The sequence below is a fragment of the Somniosus microcephalus genome, chromosome 12 (genome assembly GCF_052327205.1).
Source record: "Somniosus microcephalus isolate GS21.2 chromosome 12, FLI_Smic_1.0, whole genome shotgun sequence".
Lineage (NCBI taxonomy): Eukaryota > Metazoa > Chordata > Chondrichthyes > Squaliformes > Somniosidae > Somniosus > Somniosus microcephalus.
Genome location: NC_140998.1, coordinates 50,101,719 through 50,111,283, shown reverse-complemented (window position 1 = coordinate 50,111,283; position 9,565 = coordinate 50,101,719). Strand labels below are relative to the sequence as shown.

General features: G+C 47.8%; 1 long non-coding RNA gene across 2 annotated transcripts; it reads right to left on the bottom strand.

Annotated features, from left to right (window-relative positions):
- Positions 1–656: 656 nt before the first annotated feature.
- LOC147109172 (uncharacterized) lies at positions 657–3,527 on the bottom strand. 2 transcript variants are annotated; one of them, XR_015080182.1, is made up of 3 exons: positions 3,179–3,525; positions 2,678–2,836; positions 657–2,521 (listed from the first exon to the last, which is right to left on the bottom strand). It is a non-coding gene; the product is annotated as an uncharacterized LOC147109172 (long non-coding RNA). The 2 variants fall into 2 exon arrangements; XR_015080181.1 differs by having other exon boundaries at positions 657–2,836; positions 3,179–3,527.
- Positions 3,528–9,565: the final 6,038 nt, after the last annotated feature.

Sequence of the window (9,565 nt, the reverse complement as noted above, 5' to 3'; positions counted from 1 at the left end):
CTTGTAAACACTTGAGCAGAAATGCTCCAAGAAGGAATGGTAATAACTGTGTTCATACTTTCTCATTTATAATATCTGGAACAAATTTGATCCAAGATTATCTTATAACACTTGTAACTTACTGTGTTCTCTTAATTTTGCTTCTCGTTCGGTTCTGTTTGATTTCTCCTTGATTTTTTTAAATCTTGCTTGACTTCTTGCTCTCTACCTCTTCTGTGATTTTCTGTTTGGGGAAATTATATGGAGTGTCAGATTTTCCACAGCTTAATGCACTTTCCAAAAACCTTGATTGGGCAAGTGATGCATTTAAACGTCTTCATACAAGAGGCTGGCAAAATTGCCCCGGGGAGTTCCATAGGCTGCAGTGCTGAGTGAATCTCTACTGCTGGTATCCCTGTGAACTTTTTGATTGGTGCGAATGTTTAGAGCTGCATTATCCCTTGTGCTCTTAGAATTAAACACAGGGAGATTTAACTAAAGTGGTAGCAACTGCTGAAGAGATTGGCAATTCTTGCACGTCTCGTCAGTATTTTACTGGGTGGTTCTGATGTGAAGAAATCCATCCTTACACAGTCCACTAGCTTGCATGGTTATAGACTTAACTGAATCTAGAAGCCAAAGATGTGTGACGTAAGAAAACTACTAGGCACTTGGTCTAAGCGTTAAACAAAGCTTTAATCAACTGTTTTACAACATGGAGGTCTAATTGTGTCCTTCACTAGTCCCTGCTAAGAATGTCCTGCGCAAGCTGGGCCCATGCCCGAGTATTTATACTCTCCCTGGACAGCGTCACCCGCAGGCCGCTCAGTATTATTTCATAAGTCTTTCTTTCATGAATGACTGATTCATGTCAATGTGTTTATTTTGTGTAGTCCCCAGGAGTAACAGGAAACCTATAAACAGATGTTTTGAAAACATTCAACAACAACTTGTATTTATATAGCGCCTTTAACGTAGTAAAACGTCCCAAGGTGCTTCACAGGAGTATTATAAGACAAAACATTTTGATACTGAGCCACATAAGGAGAAATTAGGGCAGGTGACCAAAAGCTTGGTAAAAAGGAAGGTTTTAAGGAGCTTCTTAAAAGGAGGAAAGAGAGGCGGAGAGGTTTAGGCAGGGAATTCCAGAGCTTAGGGCCGAGGCAACTGAAGGCATGACCACCAATGGTTGAGCGATTATAATCAGGGATGCTCAAGAGGGCAGAATTAGACGAGTGCCAATATCTCGGGAGGTTGTGGGGCTGGAGGAGATTACAGAGATAGGGAGGGGCGAGGCCATGGATAGATTTGAAAACAAGGATGAGAATTTTGAAATCGAGGCATTGCTTAACCGGGAGCCAATGTAGGTCAGCGAGCACAGGGGTGATGGGTGAATGGGACTTGGTGCGGGTTAGGACACGGGCAGCCGAGTTTTGGATAACCTCAAGTTTACGTAGTGTAGAATGTGGGAGGCCAGCCAGGAGTACGTTCGAATAGTCAAATCTAGAGGTAACAAAGGCATGGGTGAGGGTTTCAGCAGCGGATGAGCTGAGGCAAGGGCAGAGGCGGGCGATGTTACGGAGGTGGAAGTAGGCGGTCTTTGTTATGCTGTGGATGTGGTCGGAAGATTATTTCGGGTTAAATATGACACCAAGGTTGCGAACAGTGTGGTTCAGCCTCAGACTGATGTTAGGGAGAGGGGTGGAGTCAGTGGCTAGGGAACGGAGTTTGTGGCAGGGACAGAAAACAATTGCTTCGTTCTTCCTAATATTTAATTGGAGAAAATTTCTGCTCAGCCAGAATGGGATGTCGGACAAGCAGTCTGACAATTTAGAGACCATGGAGGGGTCGAGAGAAGTGGTGGTGAGGTAGAGCTGGGTGTCGTCAGCGTACATGTGGAAACTGACGCTGTGTTTTCGGATGATGTCGCCAAGGGGCAACATGTAGATGAGAAATAGGAGGGGGCCAAGGATAGATCCTCGGGTGACACCAGGGGTAACGATGCGGGAGCGGGAAGAGAAGCTGTTGCAGGTGATTCTCTGGCTACGAGTCTGGCGATTTATGTCCTCCGTGGAGGTTGCCATTCTTTCCATGGCGGTACCTACATTCGCCATTGCGTGCACCACGGCATTGCTCATATTTGAGATGGACTCCTCTATTCTCTGCACACTCGCAGTCACCATGGTTACAAACCCAGTCAGAGCCTCCTGCACTTGTTCCTGAAGCACCAGCACCGCTCTCTTTCTGGATGGCCCCGAGGCTCAGCGTCTTCATGCAGCTGAGCAGAGCTAGGAGCGTCCTGCAGCCTCCGACGAGAACTCTACATTGCTGTCCCTGTCTCTGCCATCTGCTCTTGCTCACTCATGAGTTGTGATACACCAGGTAACAACACTACTCTATCTCGCAATCGACCGAGCAAGGTGTGTGTCACTGCGCTGGGTGTGCTGATTGCTGGCGACGCTGCTCCCTTAGGAGGCTGCAGCATCCTCTGAGGAGTCTTGCTCTTCCACCTGGACAGTAGGGAGAGGGTCTCTTGATGGCCCTGTGGGAGAGTACAGACATGAGTTAGACGTGTGATAGGTAGATTGCAGACCCATCCCATTGTGCACATGATGAGCATTCAATTTCTATTGACATCAGATCCCATATGTGTCACTCATGAAAGCCAAAAAAGATGGATGGAGAAGCATTCTGTCACCAGGTTGTTCAACTGAGCCGTATCTCTGTCCCCCACTTCGAGCTGTTCCACCGATCCCACAATTTCGAGAGCCGTCTCCTCAGCATTGGTCAGCTGCACCACGGATGGTGGTCCTCCTCCTGTTCTCTCCCTCTTCCTCTTATTGTGGGCTCTTTTTTCCTGCAATGGGGGAAAGAAGTGGAGTTTCAGTGAGTGATGGGATGAGCGTATAGAATGAATAGGACAGATGTTTAGAGGGAGACTATGATGGAGTGGGTTCCCATTACCAAGTTCCCTCCTTTTGAGTTGCTAGTTGTTGTCATTGCATAACCTTGAGGGCAAGTGTAAGGGGTGCATAGTTAGATGGGGAAGTGATTCTGTACATAGGGAGAGAGGGATGGTTGATGGTGCAAGAGATGCTGGGTTGAGTTAGGATGTGCAGGGGGAGGGTTGGCAACGCAGGGTGATGGGGATGTAATGATAGGCACAGCAGAATTAAGGTAAGTGTGCTTTTATACTCACTTTTCCAGAACGCAGGAGATCATTAAACCTTTTCCTGCATTGGACCGAGGTGCATCTGAACATGAACCTGGCACTGACCTCCTCAGCTATTCACAGCCAGGCTGCCTTTGCTGAGAAGGTTTCCTTCTTCCATCTCTCTGGTATAGGACCTCCCGACGACCTCTGACTCCCTCCACAAGAGCATGGAGGGATTGCTCATTGAAGTGGGGAGCTGTCTTCTGTCTCTCTGCAGACATAGTGAGCGCCATCAGCAGTCAGGAGCAGCAGAAACGACTTCAGATGTAAATATGAAATGGCCCCACGGGGCCTTAAATACTTCAGCTGCCAACGCGTCAGCAGAGCAGCTGAACAGACCCGCACCTTGTGACGAGGGCGGTAACCCACACGGCAGGCTCAATTAACCAAAAATTGTGTCAGCAGGACGGCTGGACCCAGCAGCGGGTCCGGAACCCGCCGAGCACCCTTCCCAACGCCAGCCTGCCTCCACGGAGGAAATTGCGACCATTATCTTTCTAACATTTTCATTTTGTTCACACCAAACATTTTAATACCGTATTTAACCTAACCAGCACCATGTATGCTGTTTATAGTTTTTTAGCCATTGACTCACTGACTAAATGTGATAATGGAGACATTGGGGCAGATTTTCATCTCTCTCTGGGTGGGAAACTGGCAAAGCTATCGCCCGCCCATTATAGAACCCACCTGATTTTCATTCTACTGGCCCTGAATTCGTGGTCGGTATGACTGTGTACTCGGAATATGCCATCAAACCGCCGTTGAAATTTTCCACAAGTTCGGGATTTCCGCCTGTGCTAAATCCCAAACTTGTGATCCGTGACGTTCCGACTGCACATAGGCTTCGCTGCACGTTTCACAAACCCATTGAAATCAACGTGCTGGCGAAAAGTTAGGCTAATTGCCCACCTAGTCCGTATTAATTACCCTGAAAATATTTATGTCTGGTGCAAACAGGCGCAGGAAGCCTGTAGCACAGCGTAAGGGTGGGGGGTGGTGGTGGAGATGAGAAAATTGCATTAATGTTGTACTATAGCCCATAACGTTGAGGCACTGGTTTGTGTCTGAACGGATACAAACTTTGAAAGAAACTTTGATTTGTTTAAGTTTTTAAAACAGGGCCTTTTTGTGTCATCGTCCTTGCTGCCCAAAAGCCTTTTGTAGTTTCGGTTTAATTATTTCCCAACTTCTATTTAGATAGGATTTAATTCACTTTCATGATTTCCTCATGTTAACAGACATTTAAACTCACGATTTTAGATTATTTAAGTTAATCAAAAGTTAGTTAGTCTAACAGAGGAGAAACAAATTCGATAGGATTGTAAGACTGTAATAATAGGTTTATGTTTTCATGGCCCAAAATTAAAGGGCCACTGTTAATTCAGCTGCTGCTTTGTATAAAAAGCATCCTAATCGAGTTTTATGATTTTAAGGACACCTTCAGTAAAAAGTATCTCAAGACTTTTCAGTGTTGGATCAAATTCTATTAATGTTGAAATCTTGGTTTGTGTAGTAAATACTAGCGCAGTGATTATAATTTATTAATAAAGTAGCATTTCTGGCTGCTAAATTACTTAAAATGAGTTGTGGGAAAATCAGCAATCTCCTCTTTTTTGATTGGCTAAGAGTCAGGAAGTGAAAGAAACAGCGTCCCATGTGAGCCCAGGCTCACATATGTACAGCGGCGCACTCTCCGCGTACATACAGCGGCACGCTCTCCGCGTATGTACAGTGGCGCGCTCTCCACGTACGTACAGCAGCGCGCTCTCCGCACACGTACAGTGGCGCGCTCTCTGCACACGTACAGCAGCGCGCTCTCCGCACATGTACAGCAGTGCGCACCTGGGATCTGTGGGGCACTACTCTGCGCACAACTCTGCAGCATTTCAAAGCAACTTCTCGAAGAGTGGTTCGCACAAGGTAAATGTGGATTTCGTTCAGATGCTGGCGCCGGAATCCTTAGCTCCGTCGCCGACTGCCGTTAATTTCAGATTATCACCCAGGCGGTGAAGATGAAAATCTACCCCATAGTCCCTTAGTTGTTTATGCTGGACTCCTGTGGTCTGTGGCCTTGGCTTTAAATGTCTATATGTCTGTATGTTGCACATATTTTGTTTTGGACCTTGAACTCTAAATCATTACACTGAATGTAGTGTATGTACCTTTAAGAGAGAACTACTTTTACAGCTCCTGTATACTGTAGTACCGGCAGTGACCACACCTGTATATAAGCCTTGAGCATGCCTCTGTACTGTTAGTCTTTAGACTACCCTCCTTCAGTAAACACCTGTTGATTGTTAATTTACAGCCTCCGTCTAGTTATTGGGAAACATCATACTTTAAGAATCACGGATTCAACAGTGGCGACGAGGTCGATTCGAATCTACCTGCAACTCTGCATTTCCTTTCAAGGATTCGCTCCGGGAGGACGGTGGAAGAAAGTCGAGGCCAGAAGCACGGGCATCGACCACGAGCAACCGCCCAGTCATCTGGCAGAGAGTGAACATCGCAGGGAAGGCTGTTGAGAGCTGGGGTTGGTTCTCCAGCCACGACGATCTAGCAACAGACTGGCAACAGGTACAGCGCAGACCCTTCCCGGACAGCGGCGGCTGGAGCCGACTGACGGCACAGAAAAGGCCGAGCAGCGTCGACGGGGTAAGAGAGAGGGTGAAGTGCACAGGGCGCAGCCGGGGGTTGAAGGCCGAGCGGCGTCGACGGAAAACAAAAAGAGAGAGAGGGTAAAGCACAGCCGGGGTTCAGGACCGAGCGGCGGCTATGAGAGAGGTGCACAGGAGAACGCGCAGAACGCAGCCAGGGCTCAAGGGCTGAACAGCGTCTGCGGGGAAAGAAAGGAAGCGCGGGAGACACCATTGAGCCGCGGAGAAGAAGGGAGAGCGCGGGAGACGCCATTTTAGAAGCCGCAGCGGAGAAGAAGGGCGAACGTGGGAAGAAAGGAAAGCGCAGGAGACGCCATTTTGTGCCAGCGGAGAAGAAGGGAGAGCGTGGGAGACGCCATTTTAGACAGTTTAACCACACCCAGGGATGCCGAAGAGTGGCAGTGTCACTGCGTTCGACAATGAAGTCGAAAATTGGGCGACATATGTGGAACACATTGAGGTGTACTGCAAGGCGAATGAAGTGCCAGATGCTAGGAAAGCACTGGTTTTGTTGAATTCCATGGGTGCAAAAACTTATGGCTTACTGCGAAACCTAATAACCCCAGAGAAGCCAGTGGATAAGAATTTCGAAAGCATAGTGGAAATCCTACAGGACCACTTAAACCCCACACCGCTGCTGATAGCAGAAAGATTTAAGTTCCACAAAAGGAACCAGCATAAAGACGAAAGTAATGCTGAGTATTTAACGGAACTGCGCAAGCTATCGAAACACTGCCAGTTTGGAATGGGACTCGCAGATACGTTAAGGGACAAGTTTGTGTGTGGGCTTCAAAGGGAAGGAACCCAGAAACGGCTTCTATCAGAAAAGGATCTTACGCTGGACAAGGCTTTCAGCATGGCAGTATCACACGAAGCAGCCGCACGGGGCGCTGCAGAGATACAACGGAGACCGCAAGAATATGGCACCAATGAAATGTCATATGGAGCAGGGAAGTGTTATTGCTGCGGCAGAACAAGACACGACCAGAAGGATTGTTGGTTCAAGGACCAAGTGTGCAGACAGTGTGGAAAAGCAGGACACATAGCAAGAGTCTGCAGGTCAGGGAAGAAAACCAGCAGCAAGAAATCTCCACAGGAGAAGTACAAAAAGGTACATAAGGTGATGGACAGTAGTTCAGACGAACAGAAAAGTGATACAGACTCCAGAAGCAAGGAGCTGGGTTGTCTGAAACTACATAAGGTAATCAAAATGGAGGATCACCAGACTATCTGGGTCACGCTCAAGATAGATGGAGTCCAAGTGAAAATGGAATTGGACACAGGATCAGCCCTAACAGTCATAAACCAAAGGGACTAGAAGCGGCTATTCTCACATATACCCTTGAAAGCTACAGACATTGTCTTGAAGACGTACACGGGGCAAAAAGTCTACCCCAAAGGAAAAATAAGGGTGAATGTGATATACAAAGGCCAGGAAATACCCAAAATGGACCTATATGTATTGCCAGATGGAGGACCACCACTACTAGGACGTGAATGGATCCGGAAGATACAATTAGATTGACATTCCATACAGGCACTGAAGGTTGAGGCCAAAAAGGATGATGACGTCAGACCTGGACGACTGTCAAAAATGCTAACTGATGCACAAGAAGTGTTCCAGGAGGGACTCGGAACACTAAAAGGCATAACAGCGATGATTAAAATAGAGGAAAATGCAAGCCCAAAGTTTTTTAAGGCCAGACCGGTGCCTTATGCGATCCGACCAGCCGTTGAAGCAGAGCTGGAAGGTTTGGAACGTTCAGAGTACTGTCCAAAGTGGACTGGAGCGAGCGGGCTACACCCATCGTTCCTGTAATGAAGACGTCATTGAGTAATACGCCTGGGGAACCAAAGAAGGTCTGCATCCGTGGGGATTTTAAGGTGACAGTGAACCCAGTCCTTCACACAGCACAATATCCACTTCCACGGATTGAGGATATTTTTGCCTCGCTATCTGGAGGTAAACGCTTCACCAAGATTGATCTGGCCCAGGCGTACCTGCAAATGGAGGTAGAAGAAGCCTCGAAACAATACCTCACGATCAACACCCATAAAGGTCTCTACCAATACAACCGGCTGGTGTTCGGGGTAGCATCGGCTCCGGCTATTTGGCAAAGGGCAATGGATCAAGTCCTGCAAGGGATTCCAGGGACCCAGTGTTATTTGGACGACATCCTGGTCACGGGCGAAAATGAGAGTGATCACCTCGCCAACCTGGAGAAGGTGCTCACTAGATTAAAGGAATATGGGCTACGAGCTAATCGCCACAACTGCTAGTTTTTCCAGAAGCAGATCTCATATTGTGGCCACGTTATTGATGAAGAGGGGTTACATAAGTCCCCTGAAAAGATTGAGGCAGTAGTCAAGGCTCCAGCACCGGAAAATGTGTCACAACTGAGGTCGTTCCTCGGGCTGGTGAACTACTACCATAAGTTCTTACCAAATTTGTCTACAGTATTACACCCACTGAACACCCTACTGCAAATGGGGGTACCATGGAAGTGGAATGATGAATGTAAACGAGCTTTCCAGAAGTGCAAAGAATTGATCACATCAAAAGAGGTGTTGGCCCATTTCAACCCAGCACTACCAATTCGGTTGGCGTGTGATGCATCACCATATGGTATTGGAGCGGTGCTGTCACACAAATTCCCAGACGGGTTGGAGAGGCCAGTAGCCTTTGCGTCTCGGTCACTAACCTCAGCCGAGCGCAACTACGCCCAGATTGACAGGGAGGCCCTCAGCCTAATATGGGGAGTAAAAAAATTCAACCACTATCTGCATGGGCAGAAGTTCACCTTGCTGACTGACCACCAACCACTTGTCTCCATCTTTAATCCAAAGAAGGGCATTCCGGTGATGACTGCACAACGGCTACAAAGATGGTCCCTTTTTCTAGGGGCGAACCAATATGAAATAGAGTATAAGGGCACGAAACAGCATGGAAACGCTGATGGGCTATCACGCCTGCCACTGCCTACTGCGGAGGAAGCACCAGCAGTGGACCCTATCGAAATATTTTATTCGTCGATAATTGAACGATTGCCAGTAACTAACGCGGATATAGAGAAGGAGACCCGCAATGATCCGACACTGTCTCGGGTATATGATTTGACGGTGAAGGGATGGCCAACACATGGCGACTCACTGTTGCCAGCATTCTCATCCAGAAGAGAACAGCTGTCAGTATGCCAGGGGACAGTGATGTGTGGATCCCGAGTGGTAATTCCACCCAAGTTAAGGGAGAGAGTGCTCAATGAGCTTCACAAAGGCCATCTGGGAGGGGTGAAAATGAAAAGCCTTGCTAGGGCTTATGTGTGGTGGCCGGGGATTGATCAACAAATCGAGGACCTAACAAAGAGCTGCTCAGGATGCCAGAAGGTTCAAAATGCACCACCACATGCCCCTCTACACCCATGGGAGTGGCCCTCCTCTCCATGGCAACAGGTGCATATTGATTTTGCTGGTCCATTCGTGGACTCAATGTTCTTAATAGCAGTGGATGCGCACTCGAAATGGCCTAAGGTGATCAAAATGTCCTCCACCACTACAGAGAAAACGATTGCAGTCCTACGGACCATATTTGCCAGGAACGGCTTGCCAGAGCAGATTTGCTCTGATAATGGACCACAGTTTGTGTCCGAAGAGTTTCAGAAATTTATGAGAAGGAATGGGGTAAGGCATTACACATCCGCCCCGTATCATCCAG